Source organism: Micromys minutus (genome assembly GCF_963924665.1).
Source record: "Micromys minutus genome assembly, chromosome: 2".
Classification (NCBI taxonomy): domain Eukaryota; kingdom Metazoa; phylum Chordata; class Mammalia; order Rodentia; family Muridae; genus Micromys; species Micromys minutus.
This window is the reverse complement of record NC_137971.1, coordinates 57145025-57151763: the sequence shown is the minus strand read 5'-3', so window position 1 is coordinate 57151763 and position 6739 is coordinate 57145025. Positions and strand designations below refer to the sequence as shown.

At 43.6% G+C, this 6739-nt stretch overlaps 1 pseudogene across 1 annotated transcript in view; it reads right to left on the bottom strand.

Moving 5' to 3' along the window:
• Positions 1-2353: 2353 nt before the first annotated feature.
• The window catches only part of LOC308417221 (THO complex subunit 4-like), a 72189-nt pseudogene continuing 67803 nt past the window's right edge, over positions 2354-6739 (bottom strand). The window contains exon 2 of the transcript XR_013975682.1: positions 2354-3448. The product of XR_013975682.1 is annotated as a THO complex subunit 4-like (transcript). The remainder of the gene's footprint in view (positions 3449-6739) is intronic.

Sequence of the window (6739 nt, the reverse complement as noted above, 5' to 3'; positions counted from 1 at the left end):
AAAGAAATTGTGAGAACTTCAGAGAAATCTTAGGTGCCAGTGAGACCCTGGAAATGCCCCAGGCTCCAGTGAGCAACTTGGCAAGACTTCAGAGAACCAGTGAGACCCTGGAAAATGCCCCAGAATCCAATGAGCAACTGGGAAAGACTTCAGAGAACCAGTGAGACCAGCAAGGACACATTTTAACCCAGTGATAACCTGGGATAGCCTTAGATGCTAGTGAGTACCTGTAGAATGTTTTAGACCACACTGTGAACCTGGGAAGATCATAGACTTCTGTAATATCCTAGATACAGTTTTATGATCCAGTGAGAAACTGAGGAATCTTTAAACCCCAATGGGAAATGGAAAAGTGCTTTATCTCCATTGAGACACTTAAGAATGCCTTAAATAAACAGTGGAAACCTGAGGAAGGCTTAAGACTTTAATGAGACACTGGAGAAATCCTTATTTTACAGTATGAACCTGGGGAAGCCAGTAAGTCCAGCTGAAGCCTTTTAAGTATATTAAGCCCCACTATGGCCTAACATATTCAACAGGTTCTCTGTCAAAATTCCTCAATAATTTACTGGGGCCTAAGTATTTCCCATGTTTTCCTGGGTCTTCATACCTTGCACAGACCTCACAGGAGCCTAAAGGTTTCCCATAGGATTCAATGGTCTAATATTTTGTGAAATTCTCATAATTTTTATTAGGACACGAAGAGCTTTCATTGGGTCTGAAGACTTTTCTAATTTCTTACTGTGGCCTAAAAGTTATTGCAGGTTCCATTTGGTCCTGATACCTCTTCCAGGCTCTAACTATGAATTAAGGACCTCAGCAAATTCTCATTGAGGCCTAAGGCTTCCCAAAGGTTTCAGTGATGTCTGAAGCATTCTACAAGTATTTACTAAGGAGTAAGATTTCTCAGTTTCTTGATGATATCTAAGCCTTTTCTATGTTCTCACTGCATCTTAATGCCTTACCCAGGTTCTTGGTAGAGCTACAGGTATTTATTCAGGGTTTCTTAGGGCCTAAAATATTGTACAAGTTCTCATAGGGTCTTTTAAGCCATTGGTGGTCTTACACTGGGTTTGAGTCCTTCCCCATGTTCTTGCTGTGACCCAAAATATTCTAAAAAATACCCTCTGATCCTAAAGAACTCCACGACTCATTGACTTTCTATGAATTGTCACTGAGACCATAGGTTTTCTCCATAGTCTTCCCGAAGCCTAAAAGTTTCTCTAGGCCAGTTGGTTGGCCTGGTAAATTTCTTCAGGATTGAACTATAGCAGCCTGCTGAAAAGTACTAGACTGGTAGCTGCTGGTTTGTGCCTGGTGTCCACCTGACTAGAGGGCTTACTTCTGCTGCTGCTAAGTAGTATTTGGTGTTGTCTATGAGACTGAATTGCTGCCAAGGATGATTGAGCTTACTCCCAAACAACTATTGCTCAACAGGTTCATTTCCCCCATGTTCTAATAATTTTTCTCTTCGATAACCTCTTCTTGGTGATTGTGTAGAGGATCTGTTGAAACCTTATTAAAAGTAGGTTTTAAAAATTTATGCATGTATAAACCATTCCTAAGGTTCTCATCAGGGCATAACCACCTACAGTCACTAAGTGACTGTCACTAAAGTCTTGCCAAGTTTCTTATTAGAGACTAAGGAATTACTCTGTCTCTCACTGTTGCCCAATATCTTTCGCAAGTGTGTAGAGGATTTTAATCCCGCAACATCTTTGTTCTGGAAAGGGATAACTAAAAACCTTCTGAGTCCGTATGATCTGGCTGGAATGCAGACAGTGCCTTACTGCGGTCCTATGTGTTTAGTCTGTGAGCCCTGACTTTCCAGGTGTATCCCCAGTCCCTCTGCCAGAGTCCGGCCCTACTGTGGACCCCACGTTTTCCAAGTGCTCCAACTAGCGCTCTCTGTGCTTTGGTTACTCACAGCACAATCTCACCTGATCTGTGCCCCCGGATCTCTGCTGTTCCAGGTGGCAAAAGGCCTGAGCATTGGACCATCCACATGGGCTTTTGTGCAGAGCCCCAAAGCTACTTTAAAATGATGCAGTGCAAGGCCTAAGGTAAGATATTTGAGTAACACACAAATATACTATTATTTATTGTAGCTAAAGGGGATCAAACATACATGGTCTACAGCTCTACAGCCTGAGCCAGGACCTCACAGAAACGAACACAGGCAAGCTTTCCTGAGAATGAAAATAGGAGGGAACATGCTATTGTTAATCTTAGCACTGAAGAGGCTGCTGAGTCAGCGGAATCTTGATTTTCAGCTAACTAGAGAAACACAGCCGTTTCTAGGAGAGGTATACAACATAGAAAGACCTTTCTATCTTTTTAACACACATTTTTATCTTATTATGGCAATGTTTAAAATACACATTCTTTTAAACAGCAACCAGTAAAATGTATCTCCAAAATAACTCAGTCCAAAACAAGTCTGTTTCAGAATTTAAAGGAAAAAGAAAAGAAATCCTTTACATGAGTTTTTAGATCCTATTTTAAAACAGGAAAAAAGGAAAAGAAAAGAAAAACAAATCCACCAGTCTGCACAGTCCGGGTTCAAGCCTCCCTCCTCTCGACGTCAGAAACGAGGCTCCTGGGTCCTGTTGCTCCTGCGGATTTGCTCGGTTGTTTAGCTGGTTTCCATCATTTCATTATAAGCATCAAGCTGGGCATCCAACTCCTCTGCAGAAAGCTGCTGCTTTGAGTCTCTGCCTGTGCCTCTACCTCTTCCCCTGGTGCCTCCACGAGTCCCTCTCCTGGTGCCTCCACCACCAAAACCCCCGGAGCCACCATTTCTTGTCATGCCACCTCTGTTTATGCTTTGTGCGGGTCTTCGCCTTGTATCGATCTGTGATGTGACGAGCTGGATGTTCATAGGGCGGCCATCCAAAGGGACACCATTGTACTGCTTCATAGCCTTCAGGGCATCGGCTTTCCATTCAAAGTGCACAAGTGCTGTCCCTACACTTCGTCCAGAGCGATCATAGTACACAGCGACTTTGTTCAAGGTTCCAAATTCGGCAGAGTTCCTGAATATCAGCGTCTGACACTCCGACGTTCAGGTTTGACACCAGCAGCTTCCCACCGATCTCCACACCAGCTCCATCCCTGAAGCCGCGGTGCAATAGGTCATGCTGCCTCCACTTGTCCTGAAGGCGTTTAGGTCTGCTGTATGCTGCTGGCCGGTTCCTGCTGCCTCTGCCACCTGCGAAGCCTCGGAAGATGGCGGGCCGGTTCCACATAGGCCTGCTGCTTCCTTTCACCTGTGCAGGGTCCTGCTCTGCGCTGCCTTGGCTGCCATTGGACCAGGTCCTGCCTCGACCCCGGTCAACACCGCGGCCTCCTGGCTGGCTCCGGTTCAGCTGAATGATGTCTTCCAAAGATATGTCCATTTTGTCTTCCATGGCGGGCACGGATTCGGGCCTCGGATCCATAGAACGACCTTTTAACAAAATCAAGCATAATAATGATATCAACAGGCTAACATTGATGTGAAGCTAAAATCTCACTTGGAATTACATCTAAGGTCTTCTATCGGTTCCTCTAAGGAGGCAGAAATGACAATTGTGGTCCTATTAAGGAATATAAAGTTGTCTATGTCAAAATACTGACCCAAGGAAATCCAGTTACATACCAGTTCTGAGCACCACAGATAGGTCTCTGAGTCCAAACCAAACCAGGCAGCTGTCAAGGCTCTACGTCTGAATATGATTTCTGGCTCCAATGAAGGTTTCATATACCTCTCTGCTCGCCCCGCCCTATTGTAGCCACACCCTCAACCTCAACCTGGAAGTGGATTAGTTGGTTACATTCCACATTACTTTAATCTCTATGTAACATTCATCCACTTCATTCATAGAATCAGAGCTTTCTGTGAGAATATCTCCACACCACACCATCTCTCAAGTATTTCCCTTGTTAATTAAAAAAAATCACTGAATCTGAAGATTGTTTTCTTCTGTTGCTTAGTTGTTAGGTGCTTTTGGCTGTGGTACAGGACGTGGTCTTGCTGTGAAGCAAGGGTTGTTTCAGAACTCTAAGTTCTAGCAATCCTCTTGCAAGATCCTACCCACCTAAGTTTAGATCCAGGCAAGGTGATACACACTTTAATCCCAGGAGATAAAGTCAAGCAGATTTCTGAGTTAAAGATCAGCCTGAGATAGGGAAAGGTCTAGGTGAAGAAAAGCTTAAATCCAGGAATGGTGGTACACACCTTTAATCCTTAGAGATAAGCCTGCAGTTTTCTGAGTTCAAGGTCAATCAACAGAGCAAGATCCAGTACAGCTGAGCTTAATCAATGAAGGACCTCAAAAAGAGGAAGCAAGGGACAGTGTAACAGAACAAGAGGGCCATTTTCAAGCTTCTGCAAGCAGAAGAACTTGACAACTTTGGCTATGTGTTTCTGGCGTTATAGCCAAGAGTAGAGGAGGCTATTGACTAATTGATTTGGGCGATCTGGAACTGAGACACCAGAGGTGATGAAGAACAGACTGAGGTGGAATCTTCTGGGAAGTGTTTCCTGAGAGCAGGAAGAAGTGTGTTTCAGAGATAGCCAGGGTTGTACTGAAAAACCCCCTCCTGCTTTAGCTGCAATAACGCTATTTTGTGCTAGGCCCAGAACAGGCAGGAATGGAAAAATACTGAAACAAGAGTGAGCCAGAGGACAGCCCAGTCCCTGTCAAAACAAGATATCTGTAGTTGAAATGAAAGACCCCCGCTTAGCAACAGTAAATGCCATGTCTGTAAGGCTGTGCACACACGGGGCAGGCTAGGTCAGGGTCCCAGGTGGCCAAGCAAGATACCGGTGGGCGGCCAGCTTGCAATAGACAAAGAAAGGGAGATACTCAGACAAGCCCAGCTTTCAGATAAGCTGCAGCCCCCGATTGGTACCAAGAGTTGTGTCCTTGGAGCCATATTTCTGCCACAGTCCCTGCCAAACAAGATGTCTGCAGTTGACCACCTAGACCGGGGTAAAGACACAATATTTTGCCATACATGCTGAGACAAGGACGAAAAACAGCACCCTGTTCCAGAGGAGGGACCAAGGCCACCCTTTCCGAAGAACTTGAGGCTTGTCCCCAGTTCACCCTAGTTTCATTTAAATTAACCAATTAAAACCCTGTTGCTATGCTTCTGCTTCTGTACCTTGCTTCTGCCCCCCAAGCCCTATAAAAAGGGGACTGCCCCTTTGTCCGGCGCGAAAGTCCTCCGAGAGACTGTGTGCCCACAGGTACCTGTGTAAATAAACCTCTTGCTACTTGCATCCATAGTGAGTGGTCTCGCTGCTCCTTTGGGAGGGGTCTCTTCAGACGGAAGATACCCTCCGGGGGTCTTTCAGTACCTCATGCTGCAGCTGTACTTGGTAATATTTAAGTCACCCATGTGCCACTGGTTTTGAAGGTGTCATGAAAGACAGCTGAGGTTTGGCACTGTGAGAGGCCATGGAAGGCCACTGATGAAAGTACAATGTTGCTAGGAGCCAGCCCCAGCATCAGGGTTTGTCTTTCTTCTTGAGACAGTGGAAGAGGAAGAGCTTTAGTGGAGGGTAAGATTTAGTTTTATGAGATTCAAGGGTAAGACCGAGTCTTATGAAATATTTAGGGTTGCTGTATAATAAAAGTTTATTATCTAAGTTACTATGCTATTTTAGCTGTCCTGCTTTCTGTGATCTCCTGAGGCCAGAGACTGCAGTCTCTGTCACTTAGCACCTCTTCCTAAACAGCAAGCAATTAAGTAAATAGACTTTGTACTAGCTCAGCTGAAACTGCAGACCTCTAACTTTTAGTCTGCTAATAGATAGTCACAGGAAGAAAAAGGAACACTTAGCAAAGTGATTATAACGTTAATTACTATGTGGTAAATGTGTCCTATGAAAACCTTCCAAAGGGAAAGGGGGGGTGGGGAGATAGAATGAATGACTTCTCTTTGTCCTCAATACCCATAAATCTTTCAGAGTACATGATCACATGTTACAAAGTTCATCACAAGTTCACACCAAAATTCAAATCATAAATTGAAATAGAAGTTTACAACAGAAAATGTTTATATGCATATCAATTAGGAGCAATTATCTGGCTAAACAACCATCACCTGTCTCTGCTCCACAGTTTCACTGAGGGTTTAAAACCATAACTATGTTATTAGTGAAGCTTTGTATAGATAGATAAACCCAGTCAATATTTTATTCCTTGACCTAGCTTCTATAATAAATCATTGGTTCCTCTTTTATAACCTTTGGTTAATTGTTTTACACCTCTTGAAATTTGCTCTAAGTTGGAGAGAGTCTAGTTACTATCTAAGAGAAATTAACTGGTGTCACTTAGGAGACTGGCAATGTTCTCATTGCAGTTTGGGCTATCAGAAGTGACCCAATGGCAGTCTCACTATAAAAGAGCTTAATGATCAGTTATAAGTTAGGAATCTTATAGGATCATCCTTTAGACTTAAGTCATTTCTAAGTCTATTTAGCAATACTATAAGACAGTACATTTTCGTAGATTTGCAGAGATCTGCTCTATAGGGGTGTGCTAGAACTTAATGATTGTTATATATCTTTAATAATAACAGGAAAAGCATATTAATAGCAGGGATCTTTCCTAAAATGAATCCCTTACAGCCTTGCTCAAGAAGGGCAGACCAGTCTCAGACTATATAATAACCTGAGGCTGGCCATTTCAGGATGCTCACCTGCTAGTTATTAGCTTGTTCCATTATGGCTCCTGACAAGTTGAAG